The sequence below is a fragment of the Coenobita brevimanus genome, chromosome 30 (genome assembly GCF_032717465.1).
Source record: "Coenobita brevimanus isolate Jiangsu-jjx chromosome 30, ASM3271746v2, whole genome shotgun sequence".
Classification (NCBI taxonomy): Eukaryota; Metazoa; Arthropoda; class Malacostraca; order Decapoda; family Coenobitidae; genus Coenobita; species Coenobita brevimanus.
This window is the reverse complement of record NC_136983.1, coordinates 1,427,166-1,437,165: the sequence shown is the minus strand read 5'-3', so window position 1 is coordinate 1,437,165 and position 10,000 is coordinate 1,427,166.

Below are 10,000 nucleotides of genomic sequence, written 5' to 3'. Positions count from 1 at the left end.
TACATACAGACAGACAGACAGTGAGTGAGGGAGTTGGAGAGAGTGAGAAAGGGCCGTGCAGAGAGAGAGAGAGAGAGTGAGTGAGTTAAAGCGAGTGAGAAAGGGCCGTGCGTGACCGTCTAATGATTAACAAGGGAGGGTCGTGCATCCATCTAGCCCAGGGATGCAGGAGTGGGGGGAAATAATTAGAGAGAGAGAGAGAGAGAAAGAGAAAGTAAATGGGGTTCGAATTGATGTTTTGGCAGGTGTGTGTGTGTGTGTGTGTGTGTGTGTGTGTGTGTGTGTGTGTGTGTGTGTGTGTCTATCTAAATCACTATTTATCTATCCGTATAAGTATCTATCTATCTGTCTGTCTCTTTCTACGTGTTTGTGATAGTTTGCATTAATTCTCTCTCTCTCTCTCTCTCTCTCTCTCTCTCTCTGCTGAAGGTATGCACTCTAAAACGCATATCTAAAGGCTGCGTGTAGGATTATGCTGGGAAGGAATTTGGCGTACTATCCTTCGCCTACGAGCTCATAGTCGCGAAATATAAGAGCCAGATTTTAGAGTCCCCCACTTATGTTTCGAAAATGAGAGAGAGAGAGAGAGGGGGGGGTAGGAATGGAATCTCTAATATTCTCTGTTGATTTTTTTTTTGTTTTTTTCTTTTTACCAAATTGTTTCTTTCACGGTAAATATTTAAGTGATTTATATATAACCCCCTCCCCTCCCTCATACCCCTCCCCTTCTCTCTATCCTCCCCTCCCCTCTCTTTCTCCTCCCTTCTACCCCTCTCTTCCTATCCTCTACCTCCTCTTTCTTCGTGTCTTCCCCCTCCCTCCATTCCCTACACTTCCCCATTTCTATTCCCCCTCTCCCTTTCCTCCTCCGCCTCCTCCTCCTCCCATCCCTTCCCCGCCTCTCCATTCCCTCTTCCCTCTCCTTCCTTCCTTTCTCATCCTCCTACCTTCTCTTCTCTTCTCTTCTTCCACTCTCCTCCCTCCCCTCCCTCTTCTCGTTCCCCTCTCCCTCCCCTTCCTCCCCTACTCCCTCCCTCCCCATCTCTCGTACTCCCTTCCCCTCCCCAACCTCTCTCTTAAATCCGACCCCTTCCTTGCTCTTCCCCTCCCTCCCCTCCTTTCCCTTTCTCTTTCCTTCCTCCTTCCCTCCCCACCCCTGTCGTATACCCTCTCTCCTCCCCAACTTCTTACACCCCTCCCCATCGATCCTCTTCTCCTGCATTCCCCAATCTTTCCTCCTTTCTCCCCTTCCCTCCCCTCCCCCCTCTCCCTTTCCTTCCCTCTCCCTTTCCATCCTCTTTTCCTACCTTCCTCAATCTTTCCTCCTTTCTTCCCCTCCCTCCCTCTCCCCTCTCCTCCCCCTTCTCCCCTTCTCCTCCCCCTTCTCCCCTTCTCCACCCCTCCCTCTCTCCCTTGCCATCCTCTTCTACCTTCCTCAATCTTTCCTCATTTCTCCCACTCCCTCCCTTCCCCTCCCCTTATCCCTTTCCTTCCCCCTCCCCTTCCAGCCTCTTCTCTTACCTTCCTCAATCTTTCCTCCTTTCTCCCCCTCCCCCTCTCTCCCCTTCTCCATCCCTCCACTTCCTCTCCTTCCATCCTGTTTTCCTACCATCCTCAATCTTTCCTCCTCTCTCCCCCTCTCCCTTCCGCTCCCCTCCTCTCCCTTCCCCTTTCTCCCCTCCCTTCCCCTTCCCTCCCCTCCACAGGCCACGTAGGTGAAACGGGGGTTGTGGCGCCCGGAGAATTTTTGCAATTTCTAATCCGAACTTTTTCTCCCTCCAAGAATTTTAGTAATGCCTACCCAATAAAGTACAGACCCACCATTAATCTTGGCCCTCATGGTAGCCACCCCTCCACCACTACCATACCCCTACCATAACTACCATACCCCTACCATAACTACCATACCCCTACCATAACTACCATACCCCTACCATAACTACCATACCCCTACCATAATGCAAAGACCTACCATTTATCTTAGGCCCTTCATGGTAGCGACCCCTCCACCACTACCATACCCCTACCATAACTACCATACCCCTACCATAACTACCATACCCCTACCATAACTACCATACCCCTACCATAACTACCATACCCCTACCATAACTACCATACCCCTACCATAACTACCATACCCCTACCATAATGCAAAGACCTACCATTTATCTTAGGCCCTTCATGGTAGCGACCCCTCCACTACTACCATACCCCTACCATAACTACCATACCCCCTACCATAATGCAAAGACCTACCATTTATCTTAGGCCCTTCATGGTAGCCACCCCTCCACCACTACCATACCCCTACCATAACTACCATACCCCTACCATAACTACCATACCCCTACCATAATTACCATACCCCTACCATAGCTACCATACCCCTACCATAACTACCATACCCCCTACCATAACTACCGTACCCCTACCATAACTACCATACCCCTACCATAACTACCATGCCCCTACCATAGCTACCATACCCCTACCATAACTACCATACCCCTACCATAACTACCATACCCCCTACCATAACTACCATACCCCTACCATAACTACCATACCCCTGCCATAAAGCAAAGACCTACCATTTATCTTACAGCTTAGCCTCTCTCTCTCTCTCTCTCTCTCTCTCTCTCTCTCTCTCTCTCTCTCCCTCACTGCTAATATATAATCCCTTCCCCTCCGTCCCCCTTCCCTCCCCCTCCCTTCCCTCCCATCGACTCCTCCCTCCCTTCTTCTCCCACCCCTCTCCTTCTCCTCCTCCTCTCCTCCCCTCCTCTCCTTCTCCTCCTCCTCTCCTTCTCCCCCTCCCTCCCTTCCATCCTTCCCCTCCTTTCCCTCGTCTCTCTCTCTCTCTCTCTCTCTCCCTCCCTCCCTCTCCCCTTCTCCCTCTCCCCTTCTCCCTCTCCTTCTCTCTCCCTCCTTCCTCTGCACTCCATCCCTTCGTTTTCCTCTCCTTTCCCCTCCATTCCCCTCTCTCTCTCAATTCCTCATGCATCACCTCCCCTCTCTGCCTCTATAATCCCTCCACTCCCCTCCCCTCCCCTTCCCTTCCCTTCCCTTCCCTTCCCTTCCCTGCCCTCCCCTCCCCTCCCCTCCCCTTCCCTTCCCTTCCCTTCCCTGCCCTCCCCTCCCCTCCCCTCCCCTCCCCTCCCCTCCCCTGCCCTTCCCTGTCCTGCCCTTCCCTGCCCTTCCCTTCCCTTCCCTTCCCTTCCCACTCCCCTTCCCCTCCCCTCTTCTCTCCCTCACCCCCTCTCTTTTACCTTCCCTTTCCTTCCTTTCCTCCCCGCCACTCCCCTCCCCTTTCCTTCCCTCCCCTCCCCTCCCCTTTCCACCCCTCCCTTTCCTTCACGCCCCCGCTCCTCTCTTAGTCTCTCCTTCCTCATCGTTCTCTCCCCTCCCTCTCCCTCTCTCCTTCTTCCTCCATCCTCCATTCCCTCCCTTTTTCTCTCTTCCCCTCTTCATCTGCTCCTCCCCTTTTCTTCCCCCACTCCTCCCCTCCCTCTCCTACTCTTCTTCCTTTCTTCTCTTTCTCCTACACCTCTCCCACCCCCCTCCTCTTTCCTTCTCCCCTCCTCTTCCCCCTTCTAAATCCCCCTCCTCTCCTCCTCTTCCCCCCTCCCCCTCTCCCCCTCTCCCCTTTTCCCTCTCCTCTTTCCCCCTCCTTCTCTTCCTCCTCTTCCACGCATATCTTTTCCCCCCTCCTCTCCTCATTCCCACTCCTCTCTCCCTCCCTCTCCCCCTCCTCTCCCCCTCCCCCTCCTCTTCCCCTCCCCCTCCTCTTCCCCTCCCCCTCCTCTTCCCCTCCCCCTCCTCTCTCCCTCTCCCTCCTCTTCCCCTCCCCCTCCTCTTCCATCCTTATCCTTCCCCCTCCTCATCCACCCTTATCTTTCCCGCTACCCATCCTTCCCCCTCCCCCTCCCCTCCTCCCCTTCCCCTCCCCTCCTCCCCTCCCCCCTCCCCTCCCCTCCCCTCCCCTCCCCGTAATGGAGTGGCCTGATAAACACACTCAGGTGGACCCAGCCAGAATAAGCCCAAAAGCCTATAATTGTACCCCCAGTATATATATTGGTGTGTGTGTGTGTGTGTGTGTGTGTGTGTGTGTGTGTGAGAGAGAGAGAGAGAAATTGTGCGTGTGTGTGTGTGTGTGTGTGTGTGTTCAAGTACCTGTTCCTGTGTGTGTGTGTATGTTTGTGTATATGCGTGTGTATGTATATATGTACGTATCTCTGTATATATGCATGTGTGTATATGTGTACGTATGTGTGTGTGTGTTTAATAGTTATATATATAAGTGTGTGCACCAGGCCTTCCCTTTGTCTTGTGTGTATGTGCGTATAATTAGCCTGTGTGTGTGTGTGTGTGTGTGTGTGTGTGTGTGTGTGTGTGTGCTTCTAGTTATCATTGAACTCTGTACGGTGAGTGTTTTTATGTAGGTGTATGTATGTACGTACGTATATGTACGTGTGTGTGTGTGTGTGTGTGTGTATGAGACTGATCCGATTAACAGTAGACAAAGGATTTATGTGTATGTTTCCATGTGTGTGTGTGTGTGTGTGTGTGTGTGAGAGAGAGAGAGAGAGAGACAGAGACAGAGAGAGAGAGTGAGAGAGATTGTGCTTGTATGTGTGTGTGTGTGTGTGTGTGTGTGTGTGTGTGTTTAATAAAGCCAGTATGACCTTTACCACTAGTGTCACCTTTAAGTGAAATTCTTTAGTGGTAATAATGTTTAAGAAAATTGTACTTAGAGGTAAACAGAGAGACAGATAGATAGACAGACACAGACAGACAGACAGTTACCTAGATTGACAGAGAGACAGGCAGATAGGCAGACAGATAGTTAGACAGTTACATAGACAGCAAGAGAGACGGAGGACCAGCCATCCCGTCCCCTGCCTTCCCATGCGAATCACCTCATTATTCCAGGGCTAATTAAATGTCGGTCTGCCTGGCTGCCCTGCTTGTCTTCTCGTTCTGCTTCGGAGCGCGTGTCGGGGCTACGGAGCGAGTTTCGGATCCCTGCAGTGCGTTTCGGAGGCTACAGAGAGCGTTTCAGAGTTAAGGAGCGCGTGTCGGGGCTACGGAGCGAGTTTCGGGGCTACGGAGTGAGTTTCGGATCCCTGGAGTGCGATTCGAAGCTAAGGAGTGAGTTTCGAAGCTATAGAGTGTGTTTCGAAGCTATGGAGTGAGTTTCGGATCCCTGGAGTGCGTTTTGGAAGCTAAGAAGTGTGTTTTAGAGCTAAGAAGAGAGTTTCGAAGCTATGAAGCGTGTTTTGAAACTGTAGAGTGTGTTTCGAAGCAGCGGCAGAATCGTGTGTGTGTGTGTGTGTGTGTGTGTGTGTGTGTGTGTGTAAAAACTAATTACTCGATATAAAGAATCTCTCTCTCTCTCTCTCTCTCTCTCTCTCTCACGCGCGCACACACACACACACACACACACACACACACACACACACACTTAACATGATGAAATTTCTTATTCATTTAATTCGGTATAAACTCGTCCCACATAATGCTTAAATACGACTTGTAAATGAGAGAGAGAGAGAGAGAGAGAGAGAGAGAGAGTCAAATATCTATCTATTAAGGTATCTGCCTTTATCTTTCTCTCTCCAGCTATCTGTCTATCTATCTATTCTATTACCACCATGCATCCATTCAAATCTATCCGTCTCTCTCTCTATCTATCTATGTCTAACTCCGTCCAAAACCATTTGTTCATCCTTCCATCCATTCATCCATCTGTCTATCTATCTATCTATCTGTATCTATCTATCTATTTGTCCATTTTTCTGTCCAGCCATCCGTCCATCTATCTTTGTCAATCAATCTTTTTTTTTCATTATTTTTTTGTCATTTATTCTCTTAGGTCATCCATCCATCTATCTATTTTTGTCTGTCTATCTATCTATGTCTATCTATCTATCTGTCTTTCTCCCTAACATAAATAAAATCATTATGCAACATTTCATCCATCCATCCATCTCAGTCTGTCTATTTCTATCTATCTATCTATCTATATCTTTCACCATTACCTGTATCAAATCTTCATGCAACATTGGACCTTAAAACCCTTGAGAATAGAGACCAAAATGCCAAACTGTCTATCCTCTATCTAATTCTATCTATCGTTATGTATATCAGTATTTATCTATTGGTATAAGTACTTTATCTATCAATTTATCTGCCTCTACATCTGCCTCTATCTATCAGTGTAACATCTATCTATCTATCTATTGCCTTGTAGTCTCTGTCTGTCGACCTATTTGTAATTCTGTCTGTCTGTCTGTCGCAATCCTATCTATCTATCTAACTGTCTATCTATCTATCTCTATCTACCTATCTCAATCTATCTGTACCTATATATATCTACCAACCACCCTCGCTACCTACTTACCTACCTAACTACCTATCTGTCTGTCTATCTATCTATATCTATCTTTATGTATATATGTATTTCTCTCTGCTTTTTATGCACATGTCTATCTCAGTTATCTATCTATCTTTGTGTCTATTTCTGTGCACACCTACCTACCAACCTACCTATCTATCTATCTGTCTGTCTATCTATCTGTCTGTCTATCCATCCATCTACCCACATCGTCTGTTTATCTACCCACTACCTATCTATCTGTCTATCTATCAATCTATCTGTCTATCTATCCATCCATCTACCCACATCGTCTGTTTATCTATTTATCTTTGAGTATCTATCTATCAATCTCTATCCATCCACCCATCTCTCTACCTCAATTGTCAGTAGATGTCTGTATATCTATCCATCTATCTATCTATCTATCTATCCATGTATCAATCAATCTGTCCATCCATCCATCCATCTACGTACATTATTTATCCATCTATCTGTCCATCTATCTATCTATCCATGTATCAATCTATCTATCCAAGCAAGCTAAAGCCTTCATCCATCCATCCATCTACCTACCTACATACCATCTATCCATCCATCCATCCATCCATCTACCTACCTACATTCCATCCATCCATCCATCCATCCATCTGCCTACCTACATTCCGTCTATCCATCTATCTATCTATCCATCCATCCATCTATCTACCTACTTTATCTATCTATCTATCTATCTATCACAGCAAGTAAAGCCTTCTAGTCAGAACCGTGGAACTCTCTCAAAGTCAAGATGGTGAAGTGCAAATGTCATGTCTATCATGTAGGTTCTGAGAAGTGAGAGGCCGGGAAATGATAGGGGGGAGAGAGAGACAGAGAGAGAGAGACAGACAGACAGACAGACAGACAGACAGACAGAAGAGGGATAGACAGTGACATAAAGAAAGGGAGACGAAAATGAGAGAGAGAGAGAGAGAGAGAGAGAGAGAGTTATCCTTTGCTCTTTCGCGTGTTTGGGAGTTGACCTAAGGAGGGGAAGGGTGTTTGTGTGTGTGTTTGTTTGTTTGTGGTGAGGGGAGGTGGGGAAGTGTGTTGTTGTTGTTGTTGTTGTCTCTCTCTCTCTCTCTCTCTCTCTCTCAGTCTATCTCGAACTTAAAACTTTCTATCTATCTATCTATCTATCTATTCCTTGCCCCAATTTAGAACCAGATCTAGAAGGAAATGTCTTTACAACTCTAAGCCTTCTAAGATTAACGATCATTTGTGCTTTTGTCTCTCTCACGATTAGCAAGTGTGTTTTAAAGTGAAATTGTGGTGTTTTAATTGTGTGTTTGTGTGTGTGTGTGTGTGTGGATGGGTGTGTATGGAGAGAGAGAGAGAGGATGTATGGATATGGAGAGGGAGAGTGCGTGTGTGTGTGTGTGTGTGTGTGTGTGTGTGTGTGTGTGTGTGTGGATGGGTGTGGATGGAGAGAGAGAGAGAGAGAGAGAGAGGATGTATGGATATGGAGAGGGAGTGTGTGTGTGTGTGTGTGTGTGTGTGGATGGGTGTGTATGGAGAGAGAGAGAGAGAGAGAGGATGTATGGATATGGAGAGGGAGTGCGTGTGTGTGTGTGTGTGTGTGTGTGTGGACAGGTGTGTGTGGCTGTGAGATTAGTTTACCTTTGCAATGCAGATAACAGCCAGGTGATGATAACTCTATGCATACCTTATCTGGCCGTCCGGGGGGGGGGGGAGGAAGAGGGGAAGATTGAGGATGGGAGGGATGGGGTGGGGAAGATGTTGGGTGGGGAGGATGGGGGTGGGGAAAGTTAGGGATGCGGCGTCCATCCGGGAACAGTACCAATAAATAGTAGTAGTAGTAGTAGTAGTAGTAGTTATAGTAGTAGTAGTAGTAGTAGTAGTAACCAGAAAGCACTCAGAGGACGTATACCCCCGCCAGTGCCATTGTCATTAAAAGAAAATAAAAAAAAATATACCCGGGTCCGGATCGGTGGAGATATTGTGTGGAATAAGATACGGATTAGCCCCAAAATTTAATCAGTTGTTCCTTGTCCCATGGGCCACTCTTCCACAAAATTATATTGAAATTCATGGAGAACATTTGGAGATATCGTGTGAACAGACAAACAGACAAACGTACGTGAATACATACCCTCCTGCATGGCGGAGGTAATAATCTATCTATCTATCTATCTATTTGCCAGACGCCATAATCCCGTAAGGGGTGGCCATTTGACTTCGAGTTGTTTTACAGGGAGGGGCACTAACCCTCCACCAACCCACTTGTTGACACGTAGGGAGCACGTATGGTTTGGTTATATGGTTACCACCCAGCGTTGTAAATGGTTTCTTGGTTTACAGGAAACCATTTGGCTTGTCACTCAATGTAAAGCCACCTGTAAAGAAAAGCAATGAGAAGTGACAGGAAAGATGGGAGAAATAGGAAGAGAGGAAGGCAGGCACAGAAAAAGAATGATAAAGGCTAAGGAAGAAGTAGGCAGCACTACATCAGGTGAGTGGATGATGGTCGCCACCACCTACCAGTCAGGTAATAATAATAATAATAATAATAATAATAATAATAATTGCTTCTTGGCTTTTTGGATAAAATCAAAGTGTAGCATAATTAACAACAGCAACAATAATAATAATAATGATAAGAGTAATTTAATAATAATAATAAACAGTATACCTAATAATAATAATAATAACAATAATAATAATAGCAATAATAATAATAATAATAGTAAATGACGTTGTATAATCCCCTCCCCTAATATTACATAAAGGTAATCCTGTGTGTGTGGTAATACCGCCGGAAGCCACTGCAATTACCATGCAACACTAGGCAGGTTGTAAATTGATGAATGTGTGTTGTTGATGTCAAAGCATTGCACATTTATTGACGTGGGAGGAGGAGGAGGAGGACGAGGAGGTGGAGGAGGAGGAATGGTGGTGGTGGTGGTGGTGGTGGTGGTAGTAGTTGTTGTTATTAGTATTATTGGTAGTAGTAGTAGTAGTAGTTGTAGATTTGATTAGTAAACTGTTTCTTTCTCCTCATCCTTTTTCTTTCTCCTCATCCTTTTTCTTTCTCCTTATCCTCCCTCTCTCTCTCTCTCTCTCTCTCTCTCTCTCTCTCTCTCTCTCTCTCAGATCGAAGGCCCTATTATCCCGTAAGATTTCCCTATCCATACACGTCTAATTATCTCACTCTCTCTAAAGACGCACTTAGAGAGAGAGAGAGAGAGAGAGAGAGTTACCACCTCTAGTGTCTCTTTCTCACTAGTTTCTCACCACAAGGTCGAAAGTCTTGCATTGAATATAAGATTTTGAGCCAGAGTCCTTTATTACTGAGAGAGAGAGAGAGAGAGAGAGAGAGAGAGAGAGAGAGAGAGAGAGAGAGAGAAATTAACTGCAGGGCTTCCCAATATATTTCCGGGTCGCGCTGTGCAGTTACCCCCTTTTTTCCGTGGCTCTACACCCTCCCCGTAGCACTTCTTCGTGACTAGCAGCGCAATTTAAGCTCTTCTCCAGCCCAGTATTAAAGGTGAAGGAATGGGTATTGGCGTTATTGTGTGAAATAGATTGATAGATAGATAGATAGAAAGAGAGAGAATATAC